Source organism: Nomascus leucogenys, chromosome 1a (genome assembly GCF_006542625.1).
Source record: "Nomascus leucogenys isolate Asia chromosome 1a, Asia_NLE_v1, whole genome shotgun sequence".
NCBI lineage: Eukaryota > Metazoa > Chordata > Mammalia > Primates > Hylobatidae > Nomascus > Nomascus leucogenys.
This window is the reverse complement of record NC_044381.1, coordinates 34,364,073-34,385,215: the sequence shown is the minus strand read 5'-3', so window position 1 is coordinate 34,385,215 and position 21,143 is coordinate 34,364,073. Positions and strand designations below refer to the sequence as shown.

Sequence of the window (21,143 nt, the reverse complement as noted above, 5' to 3'; positions counted from 1 at the left end):
CACCTGTAATCCCAGCTACTCAGGAGGCTGAGGCAGGAGAATCGCTTGAACCCGGGAGGCGGAGGTTGCAGTGAGCTGAGATCACACCACTACACTCCAGCCTGGGTGACAGAGTAAGACTCTGTCTCAAAAAAAAAAAAAAGCTCTGTTGATCTTGTTTGTCAGTCATCCCACATTTATTCTTTTCTTCCCATTCCCTCTACTACCATTTAGTCTAGGCAGTTGTCTTCTTATGACAAAAATTTCATAAATTGGCTGGGCATGGTGGCTCACACCTGCAATCCCAGCACTTTGGGAGGCCGAGTTGGGCGGATCACCTGCAATAAGGAGTTTGAGACCAGTCTGGCCAACATGGTGAAACTCTTATCTGTACCAAAAATACAAAAATTAGCTGGGTGTGGTGGCGGGCACCTGTAGTCCCAGCTATTCAGGAGACTGAGGCAAGATAATCACTTAAACTCAGGAGACGGAGGTTGCAGTGAGCCGAGATCGCACCACTGCACTCCAGCCCAGCCTGGATGACAGAGCGAGACTTCCATCTCAAAAAAAAAAAAAAAAAAAAAAAACTCATAAATTGAGTGTTGTGCTCCAAAAGAATTTGAATATGATCTACTTTAATTTTGTCAGTCTGCCAGAAGTGGGCCTTATAATTCATTCCTTAGGAGAACTCACAAAAGGTAGGAAATTGAGGAAATGTGGGTGTCAGGAAGCTTTTGAAGTTAGTTTACAAAGAACATAATTGGAGCCCCAGTGACTAAGACCATAATGCTGTCGAGTGGCTGGCCGGATGGATGGATGGATGGATGGATGGATGGATGGATGGATGGATGGATGAATATCAATTTTCTAGACCTTGGGGCACAAGGTTAGGATTGGATTGCAGGAGCAAGACAGAAAACTGAATTACATTATCTGGTCAGGCTTCACTTATGTTGATTTAACTCTTGCTAATCACTAATGAGTTAGACTTAAATCTTGCCTTGATTAGAGTCAAGGTAAGCCCCAAAACGGAAGGAAAGAGAGCATACCCTACAGATAGAGAACTTCAACTGGGAAAATTGGAAGGTCACAAGGACCCCAGAAGATAATTATCAATCCCATTCATTGTTTGTCAACTAAAAAAACTTCAAACTAAAACCTCCAGAGTAATAAACAGTTAGACTTCCTGCAAGGAGCATCTCACACAGAAGATAGAGCCTGGAAGAAAAGGCTGGGAACTGACATGAGGCACCATGTGGGCCACAAAAAGGAGCTGGAAATAATAGACTAAATGGTATAATAATAAGTAACGGGCTGGTAGCACAATCAACTAGAGTTCAGAAATGCAGTCTATGCTCTAGCTGATTTCCTTTCCTGAAATATTTCATATTTGCTTGGGTGGCTCTATAGTCATTTGGGTCCATCATGGAAATTTGTATCATTAATACACATTTTCTGTTAATACGAGTAACATAAAAGTGGCTTAGATGACAAGCACATCTATTATTTTACACATCAAGCAGTCTTACATAACAAGAGTTAATATCCAGGGTTGATTAACTCTGGCTCAATGATATTAGCAAGGACCTGGGTTTTTAAATCTTTATTCTCTGCTGTAATCAGGATGTTGGCTTATACTCTTAGGCTAGCTTTCCATGGACTTAATTTCAAGGTAGCTGCCTAAATTTCAGACATTGCATATAGACCACAATATCTAGAAGCAGAAAAATCAAATACCCATATCTTGTTTATCTTTTGAACATGGAAAATCTTCTCAGAAGCCCTGTGGCAGATGCTCTTTCCATTCCTTTGATTCCCAGGCCTAATCCTATCCCTTGGCAAGGAAAATGAAAACTTCCTGATTGCTATGTCATTCAAAGTCACCTTGGCAGGCACCAGTAATCCCAGCTACTCAGGAGGCTGAGGCAGAGAATTGCTTGAACCTGGGAGGCAGAGGTTGCAGTGAGCCGAGATCATGCTACTGCACTCCAGCCTGGGTGACAGAGCAAGACTCTGTCTCAAAAAAAAAAAAAAAAAAAAAGTCACCTTCTGAGTTTGGCAAAGACCCAGCCTTCTCTGAAAGGACATATCTACTTAAAAGGAGACCAACTAATATCAGGGTTCTGTTGGCCTAGAAGCCTAGAAGAAAATGAGCATATATATTAGCCAGGCAATCCATGGTGTCAGCCACAATGTCTGTTGGACACTTACAGAGCCTTGTGAAACTAACTACTTTCAAAAGCAATGGCCATAGGCTGTAGGACACCTTCATGGAATTCCATCTAGTGGCATTGCCCTTTAGCTCTAGGCTACAAGAAAACCAGCTCTACAGACTCTTTCTTGCCACTGGGGTGACCTTAACTTTTACCCTACCTTGATGTTGTATTTTTTTTTTTTTTTTTAAGCAAATGTGGATATTTCCTCCCAAATGCTCCCAGATGAGGAAACAGTCAAATCACTTAGCTGTTCCAGTAACAAATGCAGGCACCACCTCACATGTTGTTACCCCACAAACTTAATTGAGAAGTGTAGTGATAAAAAGCAATGATCTAGTCTCTGAATTCAGAATTTAAAAAGCAATGATCTGAAAATTGAAAGAATTAATTTAATAACAGATATTTATTGAGCACCTGCTAATCATAACGTACTGCTCTATATATGTGGAATATAGCAGTGAACAAAACAAAACAAAAATCCCTGACTTCAAGGATCTTACATTGTGTTGGTGGGAAACAAACCAATAAACAAGCAAATACATTTTTAAAGTATATATTATGTCAGATGGGGATACATGCTATGGAAAAAAAATAAGACAGGTGAGGGTGATAGGGAATGTAGGGGTTTGCAAATATAAATAGGGTGATCAGGGTAGACCTCACTTAAGAAAGTAATATTTAAGCAAATACTTAAAGATTATGAAGGAACAAACCTTTCTGGGAGAGAATATGCCAAGTGCAAGGTCTAGAAATGGGCACATGCTTCGTTATTTACAAGAAACAGCAAGGAGGCCACTGTGGCTCTAGTCAAGTAAGGACGAGTTCAGAGATCACAGAAGGCCTGTATGCTATTTAATGATTCTACCTTTACACTGCACAAGAGGGTACGGTTATTGAAGTGTTTGAGCACAGAAAATATGATCTAGCTTATATTTTGAAAGGTTCATTCTAACTGCTGTGTTGAGGATAGACTGTCAAAGGATGAAAGCAGAAGAGAGACTAATTAGGAAGCTGAGAGTTGATGTTGGCTTGGACCAGAGTGGTAGTGGCAGAGGTGGTTAGAAGTCCAATTTTATTTTTTTCTAATTTATTTATTTTAATTTTAATTGACAAAAATTGTATGTATTTATGTGTACAACATGATGTTTTGAAATATGTATACATTGTGGATTGGCTAAATTAATTATGAGGTAGTACATATGTTAATTATGTATAACTACCTCATATTTATACATGGTATCAACACTTAAAATCCACTCTCTTAGCAATTTTCAAGCATATAATACATTGTTATTAACTCTAGTCACCGTGTCATAGCCAGTATTAAATATATCTTGAATTTTCTGCAAATTATAGATGTGAAAGGAAGAGTCAAAGACTTTGACACTAAGTTTTTTTTAAGCCTCATTTTAAAAAATGTTTTCTTAAGGAGAACTTCAGACATATTCAAAAATAGAATAGTAAAATGACCCTCCATATATCATCACTCAGCTTCAGTAATTACCAGGTCATGCTAATCTTATTTCCTGTATTCCTTCATTAACTTCTTCCCTTCCCATGTTAAAGCAAATCTCAGATATTGCAGTGATATCATTATATCAATATGTATTTCTAAGAGGAAATGACCTTTTAAAATATAATCATGATAATACTTTTCAAAAAATGTAACAAGAATCACTTAATATCATAGTATCATAAAATAGCCCATTGATGTTCAAATTACCATTGTCTCATAAATGTCATAAATGTTTTTGTTTATTTACACGTTTGAATTGGATTCCAAATAAGAGCTATATATTGTGATTGGCTGATATGTCAAGTCTTTTTTAATCTATAGATTCACCCTCCATCTCTCTTTGTTTCTTTTGGCTTTTTCTTTCTTTCTTTCTTTCTTTTTTTTTTTTTACAACTTTTTGGCTATTGTGGCTTAACCCCTGCCCTAACTTGATGTCTTAGTCTAGACTGATTGCCTCAGTAAGATGATTCTCCCTTCAGGTGTGATAAACCTATTCCTCAGTCCTATGTATTTCCTGTAAATTAACTGTTGTATCTAAAGACTTGATCTGATTATTGTTCAATTTTTTTTCTTTTTTTAAATTTCACATTTTTATGGGTATTTAGTAGGTATATGTATTTATGGGGTACATGTAATGTTTTGATACAGGCATACAATGTGTCATAGTCGTATCAGGGTAAGTGGGGTATTTATCACCTCAAGCATTTATCATTTTTTTTTGTTAGAATTACAGTTCAATTTTTGGCAAACTGTTTTATTATTATGGTACATTCATTCTTAGGAGGGACATAATGTTTCACTGTGTCTATTTTTATGATGTTAACAATTATGATGCTCGGTGCCTAGAGCCCATTGTTCATTAGGAGTTGCAAAATGATGATACTTTAATTCTACCATCTATCCTACGGTTATTAGCTGGAATACTTCATTAAAGAGAAATTTCCCCTTATCTACTATTAGATTACTCAATGGTACGGTTCATATAGGAAAGGAAGGATGAATGCTGGATTCTCCCTCTTTATTTACCAATTTTCAGAATAATGAATTGGTTTCCTGGCATCCTCCTAGGATAATCAATTCATTTTTTTTTTCATTTTTAGTATCATTATGAACAAGGCCTATAATTTTTTAGTATCATTTTAACATATTTGCTGTATCAATCCATTGAAGTTATTATCCTTAATTAGTATTCAGATTATTTTTGGCCTGTGGGAGGCCTGTCAAGTAGACTTCTGGATCCATTTGACATGAGCCTAGTATTTGACAGCTTACTTGCTATCTGCTATGTCCCAAAATTCCAGATTCATTTCTATATTTTTTGTTTCAGACTTGGAATCAGCTATTTCTCCAATAGCTTTACTTTTAGTAGGAAAAAGTATTTGGAGAACACAATCTAGGATCTAGGGTGCTCACTGCTACCAGATTGGTGATTGTTTCTAGGCTTTTATAGTGGACAGAGCTTGGGGATTTTTTTAAGCAATGAAAATATTATTTCATCGCTTCCTATTCTAATTCTGGGCTAAAAGGTTTTAAACTTAACCTCTTCTTACATCTCTACTCCTTTTGCTCACCCAGTCAAGAATGATAGAATATCACATTGTCTAGATGAAAAACCTGAGACTCAAGAACTTGAGTACTTTGTCATTAAGTGGCAGAACCAGGGTTCAAATATGTATCTGTTTGACTCCAAAATCTGTGCTTAAAGTCATCTTTAGAAAATTTGTGTTTAGCCAGAGCTCCTTTGGGAAGCCTAGGCAGGATGATGGGTTGAGCCCAGGAGTTCAAGACCAGCCCTGGCAACATAGCAAGACCCCATCTCTACAAACAACAACAACAAAACAAAACAAAAACTAGCCAGGCATGGTGGCACATGCCTGTAGTCCCAGCTACTCAAGAAGCTGAGGTGGAAGGACCACTTGAGCCTGGGAGGTCAGGGCTGCTGGGAGCCATGCTCCCACCACTGTACTCCAGCCTGGGCAACAGAATGAGACCCTGTCTAAGAAAAAAAAGAAGCCACAGATCCCTTGCTACAAGGCATAGCATTTTTAACAGAACTGCCAGGTAGAGAATTCAATTCAACTAACAAGCATTGAGCACCTATTAATATTTTTATACAAAGTCCTGTTCACCTGTATGATACTGGTATCTATAAACAAATTTGATTTGTTGATTTATCTATAAATCTAGATTTGTCCAGAATGCAACCACTTTTCGCAACATTCCCTTTACCACCACTTTGGTCCTAGCCACCATCATGTTGGATTAGATTATTGTAGTAACCTTGCTTGGATAATTATAATAGTGTCCTAATTGGTCTCCTGATTTCTGCTCTTGCCCCCTGCAGTCTATGCCCAACATATCAACCAGAATGATCCTTTAAAACTTGTCACTCCTCTGCTCCAGACCCCCTAAAGGATTTTCCAGTTGAGCGCAGTGGCTTACACCAGCACTTTGGGAAACCAAGTCAGGCAGATCATTTGAGGTTAGGAGTTCAAAACCAGCCTGGCCAACATGGCAAAACCCCATCTCTACTAAAAATACAAAATTTACCCAGATATGGTGGTGCGTGCCTGTAGTCCCAGCTACACCAGAGGCTGGGGCACAAGAATCACTTGAACCTGGGAGTTGGAGTTTGCAGTGAGCCAAGATCACTGCACTCCAGCCTGGGTGACAGAGGGAGACTCTATCTCAAAAATAAATAAATAAAATAAGATTTTCCATCTCAGAGTAAAAGACTAAGTATTTCCTGTGACCTATCAAGCCTTTTATTTCATGTTCTGAATTCTGTTGTTTGTATGACCTTATTTCTAATCTTCCACATATTTCCTCCACATACACCACTCTGACCTCAGTGCTGTTCCTCTAGTAGATGAGTCAAGCTGTCACCACAGGTTTTTGCGTTTGTTCTTCCCTCTCCTAGGAATGCTGTTCCAGTAGGAATCTCTGTGTTGAACTCCCTTGTTTTCATCAGTTTCTTATTCAAGTCACTGTCTCAGTGAACCCTTTTCTGGCAATCCTATCTAATACCCGCCTCACCTCACACATTGTATTCTCCATACTCTGCTTTATGTCTTTTCTTAGCACTTAACACTATCTAAAATACTATATATTTTACTTATTTATCTTGCTTATTGTCTTTTGCCCCACTATAATATAAACTTCATTAAGCTGGGGATTTATTTTTGGTCTGTTTATTCACTAATTTATCCCTATTGCCTAGAACTAGTAGTTGGTGCTCAAAAAATATTTGTTGAATGAATGAGTGTACTTCTAAAGTTATAGCTTTAATAATTCTCCCAGGTGATCCAGGATTTCTTACATGATGCCTATATTTTGGGCAAAAAACATACTATGAGATTCCAGTTGTTTAATATTAGAATATTTTTAAAGGAAGAATAATCCTGTTTTGCTATCTTTCTTTTTCTCATAACAATCCTTCCTCCCCACCCCAGCAACTCCTGCTTGTACCTCATAGAATATTTCCTCTCTTGGGACTAGATATTTCTTTCTTTTTTCTTTATTTTTTTTTCTTCTCGTTAAATAGCCACAGACTGTCCATTTGAGCTGACTCTTGCTGGAAAGTGAGTCAGTGCAGCCTAGTGGAGAGCAGAGGCCGGAGCATTTGCATCTCCAGAATGTTTGTATTGACAAATGGCAGTCAGTTATTGACATTTTTGTCCCTTGGTGATACTTCAATTGGCTTATCTTTGCTGGTCAAATGCCTTAATTGTTCTGGCCTTTAATTCAGTCAAAGTTGGAGGTACAGCAGAGGGGAAAGAGAAGGAGCCAGACTAACAGAATATCAAGCTTGAGCTGGGAGGCTGCTGGCAACGATCAGCCTGTCATAATGTTATGATTTGTTCATTTTTATACCATTTATTAGCCTTTACTTGTTGTGCCATTTGGCCTCCAGGGCAGATAAAGTGCTGTCTAATTTGGTAGGTTTGCTTCTGTCAGAGCAGCCTCGACAGGGAAGGTGTTAGCTGCAGTGACAAATAATCAATAGCTGTCGTTGTCATGAGGAACGTGAGCAGTTGGGCCTTTCATCTGGAGGATTAGAGGTCTAATTGGATTGAGAATAGGGAGGGTGGGCTGTTGGGTAACCCTGTCAGCCTTGTGAAGCTGTCAAATGTCGGCCTTATTCATGGTGAAGGGAATAAGGAACCTTGTGCTTTCAGAACTGAGGAGAAAGGCATGTGAAAGCCCTTTATACAAAGGAATAGATCCTGAAGTTGATTCAGCTAACATGTGCTCCCTTTTCAACTTAATTAAATATCCCTTTAGATAATAAATCTATGGAACTTTAAATGATATTTTTAAGGTTGGATGTATAATATACACACACATTCACACATAACGCCATATAAATCCAGGTTGGTTCTTTTGTCTTTGGTGATGCCAGAAGATAAACCACTTGAATGGAGGTGAAAAATGAAACTTTATGAGAGAAATTGCATAAGTTGTCATCTCATTGTTAGAATTTACAAGTGATAAGCATTTTTAATACTATTAATAGAAAAAATAAGTGAGACATTAAAAGGATTAGTTAATAATGAAATATGGATATGTGACAGTTATTTTTCTCCCCTGCTCATTTAGAAATGTGGTTTCTTATAAAACAAAATCTTTCATTTATTCCAACCTGAACTAATCCAAAAAATGAAGAATTATGCATTGGCTAAATTACTTCTTCAAAGGAATGCCTAATTTTTTCTTCCTTAGCAAGTGACAGGATTGCATTTAAGTGATATCAATGGTATCATGTCCAATTCAGTCCCAAAATGTTTTTGTATATCCCTACATACTTATGCTGTACTCCTTTATATTTATGCTATAATGCCATCATTTGGAGTAGGAATGGAGAAGGTATTTGAGAAAAATGAGTTAGCTTGTTCTCTAATCTATGGAGCTCTTAATACTACCTCTGCAAGGCCAAGTAAATGACTTTAAATTCCACTAAATTTCATAGAAATTGAGCAAATTTAATAACAATAAATGTTAAACACAATTTTATAAAAAAAGTATAAACTTCTTTATGAATCCATTCTCTATGTGCAAATTCAGTGCATTGCTGTTGTCCAAAAGCATGTATAATTTTTTTAAAAATGTTTTTACAATGTGGTAGGTACTAAGAGCATTTGTAAGCATCATCTATACAGTATATCTTTGTGAAAGCCCTGAATAAAGGTTAGTTGACAGTAATGCCAAGAGTATGTGAATAGGCATATGGATTATATACTTAGTCCATCTCTATAAACCCATGGTCCCTTTTCTATAGTCATTCAAAGCCCAGCTAACCAATTTGAAATAACTTCAAAAAATACTCCAAAAGAACTAAATGCGTATACAAAAGACACTAGATGGATGAACCTGGTTATCTCATTGGGCCCTTCAAACCCTGAGGTCCATACTGTTTATTACCATTACAAATATTTCATTAAGTGATTCCTGATCAGTGCTGGCTTGAAAATTCTATGATTTTACTCACTTGTGTAATCCACAGTGAAGATCAGCAAAATTCTCAATACTACTGACTAAGAATTTAGAATTATGGTTATCTAAAGTACTTGCTTTGCTTGATCTAAGCTAGAAATATTTAAAATTTCAAACAATTATTCGTGATTACAGAAATTTCTCAGATTTCATGCAGTTCTTCTAGAGCTCTATCTGTGGAAGTATAATTGTGAGTACATTTATACTTAAGCAGAATTACTCATAGGAAATGGTAAGGTCAGCCAAACACAATGGCTCACATCTGTATTCCCAGCACTCTGGGAGACCAAGGCCAGAGGATCAGTTGAGCCCAGGAGTTTGAGACCAGCCTCAGCAACATAGTGAGACCCTGTCTGTACAAAAAAAAAATTTAAATTAGCAGTCATGTTGGTTCACAGCTGTGGTCCCAGCTACTTGGGAGGCTGAGAGGGAGGATTGCTTGAGCCTAGGAGGTCGAGGCTGCAGTAAGCTGTAATCACACCGCTGCCCTCCAGCTTGGGTGACAGAGCAAGATTCTGTCCCAAAAAAAAAATAATAATAAATAAAAAAGGAAATAGTAAGATCAGATTTGATATCCTTGCAAAAGAAGTTCAAAGTTTAGGTTTAAATAGGTTTGTGTTTGGGGTTTTGATCAGAACATACTTTCTATGACCTATAAACAAAATTGTTGCCCTTGAGGTTAGATTAGAATATTTTGTTGCTTTGTAACTCCTCATAATCCTTATTATTCACTCAACAAATATTTGTGCAAAAGCCACTGTGCTAAGTTATGGAAATACAACCATGACAGGGACTATCCTGCCCTCAAAGAAGTTCATAGTTTAATGGGGACAACAGACAAGCTAAATGGTTAATGAAAATATAGTATTCCTGTGTTAAATGCTAGAAAAGGAGTAAGCCTAGGTATATCATAGGAAAATGTAAGAGGGGCATCTAAGCCATCCTGGGGTGTGGTGGTCAAGAATGGCTTCCTTCAATAGATAGCAACTATGCTAAGTGGAGAGGAGAAAAGAGATGGGAAGCCCATTCCCAAGGAGTATTCCCTCCATTCCCTTGGAGTATTCTCAAGGAGGGAAAGAATATGTACAGTCACGTGCCACATAATGACATTTTGTTTAACTTCAGACCACATATACAATGGTGGTCCCATGAGCCATCACACCCAGCCTATTTTATATCTTTCATAGAATATTTTTACTGTACTTTTTCTATGTTTAGGTATGTTTAGACACATGAATACTTACCATTGTGTTTTATTTACCTAGAGTATTCAATACAGTAATATACTGTACAGATTTGAAGTCTAGGAGCAACAGGTTATACCATATAGCCTAGGTGTATAATAAGTTATAACATCTAGGTTTGTGTATACTATGATGTTCACACTATGACAAAATCACCTAATGATACATTTTGCAGAACATATTCCCATTGTTAAGCAACATACGACTATAGCTCAATATGTATGGATTATTGACTATGAGGTAGAAAACATGGAGAGATGATATTGGACAAGTAAAGTGGGATCAGACCATGAAGTGTCTGTCCTACAGGGAGGACAATAAATAAATTTGAATATTTACTGAAGAGTTAGATTTAAAACTTGAATATTGATTAAGTTGGACTAAATGAAAGGGATTTGCAACTAACTCACCACTGCCCTTCTGATCACCAAATTCATATACCTTTCCTACTTCCTCATACCTCTTGACAAAATTGGTACATTTTGCCTTCTTTATAATTTTCTCCATGCATCTCTTTCTTTTCTCTGATGTATATCAGGTATAACATTGGCAAAAGCATTGGACTGATACAAATCAGAAGACCTAGATTCATGACTTAGGCTCTGCTTCTTTCTAACAGAGTGATTTTAGGCAAGTTTTAAGTTTAAATACTCTGGACTTCTGTTTCCTATTTTTTAAATTTGTGGCAATACTTAGGTTCTTACAGGAGTTAAATAAATTAATAGATTTGAAAGGACTCTGTAAAACCTTTGATTATGTTAAGGGACACATAGTGTAAAGAACCCTGACTTAGATCACAGAATGATAAGGCCCTTCAGCATGTAAAAAAAAAATGTATTCAAGCAGATTGAAGTTAAAATTAAGAAATGTCAACCAAAACACTTAGGTACCAGTTCTAAGAGTAACATTGGACCCTTACTTATGAATCTTAGCCCTTTTTATCCCATAATTATTCATGAACAAATTTACCCCATTATTCTGTGAGCTTCTGGAATACAGAATCCTATCAAATTTATCTTTATATCTTCCTACAATGCCTTGCACAAAATAGGTGCTAAATAAATACCTTCAAGGAATGAAACAATGAATTCTTGTAGTGTCAGAATTCGTTCTGGATACAGTTTAATATCTAACATACTTGGATCATTTTGTTTTCTATTTTTCAGTTTTGCAGAGATGTTTAAAAATACCACTACTTCTCTAAAATCTTTTATTGTTCCAACTTTGGAGTCTATTAATGAGATATAGCATTTAACTCAGCGAGAAAGGACAGAAGCTTGGTACTGATCTCATCTACTTGGACAAGGAAAGCTCTAAGAGAAGCTGGTTACAGAGGTTCAGCAGGAGGGGTCATTGAGCTGCATAAAGATTATAGTTTACCTGTAATCAAGGGCAGCTATTGTTAGCACAAGATTTAAAAACAAGTAGATAGAGAGTCAGATAATACTTGTGAGTCCACTACAGGTAGGTAGTGGGCAACTTGAAATTCTGTCCAAGAGTAGGAGGGTTCCAATCACCAGCCAGAATAGAGCTTAAGATTGAGTGGCTATTCCACCCAGTGAGTCAGATTATTAGTTCAATAGAGTGAATTGGCCGCTTGGGGGAAAATATGAAAGCCCAGTGATAATCACTAGATTTGAAAGCACTAGATACCAAGTCCCAGGTTATAATAGTTGGATGGATGGCTCAAGGTGTGTGCTTTCTTAGTGGTCAGTGCAGGGCTACCATTGTCTTAGATTAACTTAGTTAGAAGGATGAAGATGATTGAGATGGCCTAAGTATTTCTCACATCATCAAGATTGATACAGCAGTACTTAACCATCTAGAAAGCCTTTCAAAGTAGCAATGGCTTTTGAAAATGGTGTAGTAGCTCCTATTGGATCAGCCCTCCAGTAGATAACATTTATAAACTCTGAACAAAATATAAAAACAACTATCTGGAGGAATTGAAGAGTGACCAAGTAGGCAGAAATTGTAGTATAATCAGCCCTTGGAAGACTGTAAGAAGAGGATAGCACTGGGTGAGTTTCCACTTTTATAACAGGGCCTACTCAATTCTTCAAAGAGGATGAAAACTAAATAGAAATCTGCATTCTTTCTTTTTGAGGAATCAAAGGACAGCATTTGAGGCAATGGCTGTAAGTCAGAAGAGATGTTTCAGGCTGGGCGCAGTGGCTCACACCTGTAATCCCAGCACTTTGGGAGGCCAAGGCAGGTGGATCACTTGAGGTAGGGAGTTCGAGACTCACCTGGCCAACATGGTGAAACCCTGTCTCTACTAAAAATACAAAAAATTAGCTGGGCGTGCTGGTGCACGCCTGTAATCCTAGCTACTCAGGAGGCTGAGACGGGAGAATCGCTTGAACCCGGGAGGCAGAGGTTGCAGTGAGCCAAGATCGTGCCATTGCACTCCAGCCTGGGTGACAGAGTGAGACTTCATTCCAGAACAGAGATGTTCCAGAACAGAGAAATTCATATAAGGGAAGGCCTAACCTCTACATATAAACTGCCAAAATCTCTGACTAACCCCTAACCTAAACATAGATGGGGAAAAATTCAGGCAGCCAAGCTAAGGCTAAAATAACTCATCAGTGATTTAGCTGCTGCCTGCCTATGCAGGAAAAACATAATTTAGAGTTTGGGTTCAGCCAAGGTATCTGCCTGCTAAAACAAAAAATGAATAGTCTTCAGCATAACATAACAGAATCCAGAATCTTTGCAACACATCATTTTCAGTGTCTGAGATATTCTCAAATATTGCTAGACATGAGGACAAACAGTAAAATGTGTTCCATACTCACGAAAAAAAGTAACAATGGAGAACAACCATCTTTGTTGTTCCAGATTTTAATGAGCAGACAAGGAATTTAAAGCAGGTCTTTTAACTCTGCTTAAGGATGCAAAGAAAAATATGTTCATAATGAATAAACAGATAGGATGTCTTGCAGAAAAATAGAAACTCTATAAAAAGAACTAATGGAAATTCTAGAACTGAAAAATACAATATCTAAAGATTCACTAGAAGGGCTTATCAGCAGATTGGAGATAAAGAAGACTCAGTGAACTTGAAGATAAATCAATAGAAATTAACCAATATTTAAAAAAAAAACGAATATACTAAGAAAAAAGTGAGTCTCAGTGATTTGTAGGACAATATTGAAAGACCAAACTGTTTGTAATTACAAAGATAGGAGAGAGAGAGAATGGGGCAGAAAAATAATTAAGAAAATGATGGCCAAAAATTGCCCAAACTTGGTGAAAGACATACATTTAAATATTCAAGAAACGTAATGAACTCCAATAAGATAAAAACAAAGAAAATCTTGGCTGGGCGTGGTAGCTTATGCCTGTAATCCCACACTTTGGGAGGCCGAGGCAGGCGGACCACCTGAGGTCAGGAGTTGGAGATCAGCCTGGCTAACATGGTGAAATCCCATCTCTACTAAAAATACAAAATTAGTTGGGCATGGTGGTGCGTGCCTGTAATCCCAGCTACTCAGGAGGCTGTGGCAGGAGAATCGCTTGAACCCAAGAGGAGAAGGTTGCAGTGAGCCAGAATTGCGCCACTGCACTCCAGCCTGGGCGACAGAGTGAGATGCTGTCTCCAAAAAAAAGAAAATCTCACCTGAAAATACCATAATCAAATTGCTGAAAACCAAAGATGAAGAGAAACTCTTAAAAGCAGCAAAAGGGCTAAACTGAGCTGGTTGCCTTCTGTTACTGTGGGGGAACTCACTTCATCCCAACTTCTTCATACTTTCACTTCTGGAGCTCATATTCCTCTGACATCTTCCAGAAAAAGAGTCTTAAAGCCTTAGGCTTTTTTACAGTCCAGCTCTTAAATTTTTTTCCTCCCCTTTTTCAATAATAACCTGAGTGTGCATCCAGCTTTTCCCCAAAGCCTGCCTTGCTCTGAAGCATCCAACTGTAAGACTCTTCACCAATGTCTGTGATTTGTGGGCCTGAAACAAACTATCCATCCTTGCATATAGCTTCTGCTGAGATGCCTCACACAGAGTCTGGACAGCCCTAATTCTTTCACCAGTCCCAAAGGCAGACAACTCACTTCTGCAGAGAAGAGCACTGCAAAAAAGGAAGACAAAGTCCTGGTCAAGAAACAGACGACCAGAACTGTGTTCTCTTCCACCCAGCTGTGTGTACTCAGTGATAGATTTCAGAGACAGAAATACCTCAGCCTCCAGCAGATGCAAGAACTTTACAGCATCCTGAATCTTAGCTACAAACAGGTTAAGACTTGGTTCCAGAACCAGAGAATAAAATATAAGAGGTGGCAGAAAAACAGCTGCCCAAAGAATAGCAATGGTATGGTTCCAAAGGCCTGAGCACCTACCTACCCCAGCCTCTATTCTCCCTGTCCCCAAGGATGCTTGGCGAACACGTCTGGGAACCTTTCAGTGCGGAGCAACCAGACCTGTAGCAGTTCAGCCTGGGGCAACCAGACCTGGAACATCCAGTCCTAGAACAGCCATTCCTGAACACTCAGACCTGGTGCACCCAATCCTGGAACAATCAGGCCTGGAACAATCCCTTCTATAGCTATGGAGAGGAATCTCTGCAAGTCCTGCATGCAGTTCCAGCAAAATTCTTCTCTCAGTAACTTGGAGGCTCCTTGGAAACTGCTGAAGAAAGCTACAATGGAATACAGCAGACCACTAGGTATTTTAGTACTCCACAAACCATAGATTTATTCCCAAACTATTCCAAGAACATGCAGCCTGAAGATATGTAAAGATGAGTGAAACTGATATTACTCAATTTCAGTCTGGGCACTGGCTGAATCCTTCCTCTCCCCTCCTGCCTCCCTCATAGGATTTTTCTTGTTTGGAAGCCGCATGTTCTGCCTTCATATCTTTGTTTCCTTTATGCCTATCAAGTCGATTTTGTGGAGGGTGGGGTATGATTGGAGCCAAATCAGAGAGGTTTCTTTTTTTCCTATGGGATCTTTCTGGAGAAAAAAGCTTTTAATAACCTTGGCTGCTAAGGACAACATGATAGAAGCTCTCTCTGGCTATAGATAAGTAGATATAATACTAGTTTGAATATCTTTAGGACTTAGAACCTAGCCTCAAGAATAGGAAGTAAAAGTACAAATTGATGTGATGAAGGTATATTCCTATTTTCTGGGATTGGGAGGCTTTGCTTATTTTTATTTTTATTTATTTATTTAGAGATGGAGTCTCGCACTGCTGCCTGGGCTAGAGTGCAGTGGCGCGATCTTGGCTCACTGCAACCTCCACCTCCTGGGTTGATGCGATTCTCCTGCCTCAGCCTCCCAAGTAGCTAGGATTACAGGTACACACCACCATACCCAGCTATTTTGTTGTATTTTTAGTAGAGACTGGGTTTCACTATGTTGGCCAGACTGGTCTGGAACTCCTGAACTTGTGATCCGCCCACCTCAGCCTCCCAAAGTGCTAGGATTACAGGCATGAGCCACCGTGCCTGGCCTTACTTATTGTTAAAAACCCAATTATTAAGGTGAAGGATTAAGCTGTAACGTACTTCACTGATTTCACCCCTTTGGCTCTGTGTTTTACTATAGCCCCTAATTGGTTGATTATGCTAATATTTGTAGACAGTGGTCTTGTATTTGCTGCATCACAATGACATCAGTACTAGTTTGCCTGGTTTAAGTACAAATGAATAAAACAACCATATCACCTTTCAAAAAAAAAGCAGCCAAAGAAAAAGACATGATGATCCCCTAACCAAGGGAAACCGTGAGGCACTGTGCCATGAGGAATGGTGCATTCCGGTCCAGATACTACGCTTTTACCACGATCTTTGCAACCCACAGATCAGGAGATTCCCTTGGTTGCCTATACCACCAGGGCCCTGGGTTTCAAGCAAAAAACTGGGTGGCCATTTGGGCAGACACCAACCTACCTGTGGGAGATTTTCTTCTTACCCCAGTGGTGCCTAGGAATGTCAGCGAGAGAGCACCATTCACTCCCCTGGAAAGGGGGCTGAAGCCAGGGAGCCAAGTGGTCTAGCTCAGCAGATCCCACTCCCATGGAGCCCAGCAAGCTAAGATCCACTGACTCAAAATTCTCGCTGCCAGCACAGCAGTCTGAAGTCGACCTGGGACACTCTAGCTTGGTGGGGGGAGGGGCGTGCCCCATTACTGAGGCTTCAGTAGGCAGTTTTCTCCTCACAGTGTAAACAAAGCCACCAGGAAGTTCAAACTGGGTGGAGCTCACCACAATGCAGCAAAGCTACTGTAGCCAGACTGCCTCTCTAGATTCCTCCTCTCTGGGTGGGGCATCTCTGAAAGAAAGGCAGAAGCCCCAGTCAGGGGCTTATAGATAAAACTCCCATCTGCCTGGGACAGAGCACCTGGGGGAAGGGGCGGCTGTGGGTGCATCTTCAGCAGACTTAAATGTTCCTGCCTGCTGGCTCTGAAGAGAGCAGCAGATCTCCCAACACAGCGCTCGAGCTCTGCTAGGGGAAAGACTGCCTCTTCAAGTGGGTCCCTGATTCCTGTGCCTCCTGACTGGGAGACACCTCCCAGCAGGGGCCGACAGACACCTCATACAGGACAGCTCTGGCTCGCATCTGGCAGGTGCCCTTCTGGAACGAAGCTTCCAGAGGAAGGAACAGGCAGCAATCTTTGCTGTTCTGCAGCCTCTGCTGCAGATACCCAGGCAAACAGGGTCTGGAGTGGACCTCCATCAAACTCCAGCAGACCTGTAGAATAGGGGCCTGACTATTAGAAGGAAAACTAACAAAAATAAAAGAATAACGTCAACATTAACAAAAAGGATGTGCACACTGAAACCCCATCCAAAGGTCACCAACATAGAAGACCAAAGGTAGATAAATCCACGAAGATGAGGAAAAACCAATGCAAAAAGGCTGAAAATTCCAAAAACCAGAACATCTCTTCTTCTGCAAAGGATCACAACTCCTCACCAGCAAGGGAACACAACTGGACAGAGAATGAGTTTGATCAATTGACAGAAGTAGGCTTCAGAAGGTTGGCAATAATAAACTCCTCTGAGCTTGTTCTATAAAGGAGCATGTTCTAACCCAATGCAAGAAAGCTAAGAACCTTGAAAAAAGATTAAAGGAATTGCTAACTAGAATAACCAGTTTAGAGAAGAACATAAATAACCTGATGGAGCTAAAAAAAAACACAGCAGGAGAACTTTGTGAAGCATACACAAGTATCAATAGCTGAATTGATCAACTGGAAGAAACAATGTCAGAGATTGAAGATCAACTTAATGAAATAAAGTGTGAAGACAAGATTAGAGAAAAAAAGAATGAAAAGGAATGAACAAAGACTCCAAGAAATATAGGACTATGTGAAAAGACCAAATCTGTGTTTGATTGGTGTACCTGAAAGTGATGGGGAGAATGGAACCAAGTGGGAAAACACTCTTCAGGATATTATCTAGGAAAACTTCCCCCACCTAGCAAGAGACCAACATTCAAATTCAGGAAATACTGAGAACACCACTAGGATACTCCTCAAGAAGAGAAACTCCAAGAAACATAATCATCAGATTCACCAAGAGTGAAATGAAGGGAAAAATGTTAAGGGCAGCCAGAGAGAAAGGTCGGTTTACCCACAAAGGGAAGCCCATCAGACTAATGGTGGATCTCTCTACAGAAACCCTACAAGCCAGAAGAGAGTGAGGGTCAATATTCAACATTCATAAAGAAAAGAATTTTCAACCCAGAATTTCATGTCCAGCCAAACTAAGCTTCATAAGCAAAGGAGAAATAAAATACTTTACAGACAAGCAAATGCAGAGAGATTTTGTCACCACCAGGCCTGGCTTACAAGAGTTCCCGAAGGAGGCACTAAATATGGAAAGGAAAAACCGGTTGCAGCCACTGCAAAAACATACCAAATTGTAAAGACCATCAACACTGTGAAGAAACTGCATCAACGAATAGGTAAAATAACCAGGTAGCATCACAATGACAGGATCAAATTCACACATAACAATATTAACCTTAAATGTAAATGGACTAAATGCCCCAATTAAAAGACACAGACTGGCAAATTGGATAAGGGGTCAAGACCCATTTTTGTGCTGTAATTCAGGAGACCCATCTTATGTGCAAAGACACACATAGGCTCAAAATAAAGGGATGGAGGAATATTTACCAAGCAAATGGAAAGCAAAAAAAATAATAATAATAAAAAAGCAGGGGTTGCAATCCTAGTCTCTGATAAAACAGACTTTAAACCAACAAAGATCAAACAAGACAAACAAGGGCATTACATAATGGTAAAGGAATCAACGCAACAAGAAGAGCTAAATATCCTAAACATATATGCACCCAACACAGGACCACCCAGATTCATAAAGCAAGTTCTCAGAGATCTACAAAGAGACTTAGGCTCCCACACAATGATAATGGGAGACTTTAACACCCCACTGTCAATATTAGAAAGATCAATGCAACAGAAAATTAACAAGAATATTCAGGACTTGAACTCAGCTCTGGACAAAGGACACCTAATAAACATCTACAGAACTCTCCACCCCATATCAACAGAGTATACATTCTTCTCAGTACCACATTGCACTTACTCTAAAATTGACCACATAATTGAAAGTAAACACTCCTCAGCAAATGCAAAAGAATGGAAATCATAACAGTCTCTCAGACCACAGTGCAATCAAATTGGAACTCAGGATTAAGAAACTCCCTCAAAACCACACAACTACATGGAAACTGAGCAACCTGCTCCTGAATGACTACTGGATAAATAATGAAATTAAGGTAGAAATAAATAATTTCCTTGAAACCAATGAGAGCAAAGACACAATGTACCAGAATCTCTGGGACACAGCTAAAGCAGTGTTTAGAGGGAAATTTATAGCACTAAATGCCCACAGGAGAAACTGGGAAAGATCTAAAATTGACACCCTAACATCACAATTAAAAGAACTAGAGAAGCAAGAGCAAACAAATTCAGAAGCTAGCAAAGACAAGAAATAACTAAGATCAGAGCAGAACTAAAGGAGATAGAGACACGAAAAGCCCTTCAAGAAATCAATGAATCCAGGAGCTGGTTTTTTTTAAATATTAACAGCAGACTGCCACCCAGACTAAAAGAAAAAAGAATAAAATAGACAGATAAAAAATGATAAAGGGGATATAACCACTGATCCCACAGAAATACAGACTACCATCAGAGAATACTAGAAACACCTCTATGCAAATAAACTAGAAAATCTAGAAGAAATTGGTAAATTCCTGGACACATACACCCTCCTAAGACTAAACCAAGAAGAAGTCAAATCCCTGAATAGACCAATAACAAATTCTGAAATTGAGGCAGTAATTAATAGCCTAGCAACCTCCAAAAGCCCAGGGCCAGATAGATTCACAGTCGAATTTTACCAGAGGTACAAAAAGGAGCTGGTACAATTCCTTCTGCAACTATTCCAATCAATAGAAAAAGAGGGACTCCTCCCTAACTCATTTTATGAGGCCAGCATCACCCTGACACCAAAACCTGGCAGAGACACAACAAAAAGAAAATTTCAGGCCAATATCCCTGATGAACATTGATGTGAAAATCCTCAATAAAATGCTGGCAAACCGAATCCAGCAGCACATCAAAAAGCTTATCCACCATGATCAAGTCAGCTTCACCCCTGGGATGCAAGGCTGGTTCAACATACACAAATCAATAAACATAATCCATCACATAAACAGAACTAATGACAAAAACCACATGATTATCTCAATAGATGCAGAAAAGGCCTTCGATAAAATTCAACAGCCCTTCATGCTAAAAACGCTCAAAAAACTAGGTATTGATGGAATGTATCTCAAAATAATAAGACCTACTTATGACAAACCCACAGCCAATATCATACTGAATGGGCAAAAGCTGGAAGCATTCCCTTTGTGAAAACTGGCACATGACAAGGATGCCCTCTCTCACCACTCCTGTATTGGAAGTTCTGGCCAGGGCAATCAGGCAAAAGAAAGAAAGCGTATTCAAATAGGAAGAGAGGAAGCCAAATTGTTTCTGTTTACAGATAACATGATTGTATATTTAGAAAATCGCATCGTCTCAACCCAAAATCTCCTTAAGTTGATAAGAAACTTCAGCAAAGTCTCAGGATACAAAATCAATGTGCAAAACTCCCAAGCATTCCTATGCACCAATAGTAGACAAACAGCTAAATCATGAGTGAACTCCTATTCACAATTGCTACAAAGAGAATAAAATACCTAGGAATACAACTATCAAGCGATGTGAAAGACCTCTTCAAGGAGAACTACAAACCACTGCTCAAAGAAATAAGAGATGACACAAACAAATAGAAAAACATTCCATACTCATAGATAGGAAGAATCAATATGATGAAAATGGCCATACTGCCCAAAGCAATTTGTAGATTCAATGCTATCCCCATCAAGCTACAATTGACTTTCTTCACAGAATTAGAAAAAAACAACTTTAAATTTCGTATGGAACCAAAAAAGAGCCCATATAGCCAAGACAATCCTAAGCAAAAGGAACAAAGCCAGAGACATCATGCTACCTGACTTCAAACTATACTTCAAGGCTACAGTAACCAAAACAGCATGATACTGGTACCAAAACAGAGATATAGACCAATGGAACAGAAGAGAGGCCTCAGAAATAACCCAACACATCTACAACCATCTAATCTTTGACAAACCTGACAAAAA

The 21,143-nt window shown here is 39.0% G+C and overlaps 1 pseudogene; it reads left to right on the top strand.

Moving 5' to 3' along the window:
- Positions 1–791: 791 nt before the first annotated feature.
- Positions 792–15,245, top strand: LOC105738436 (annotated as a pseudogene).
- Positions 15,246–21,143: the final 5,898 nt, after the last annotated feature.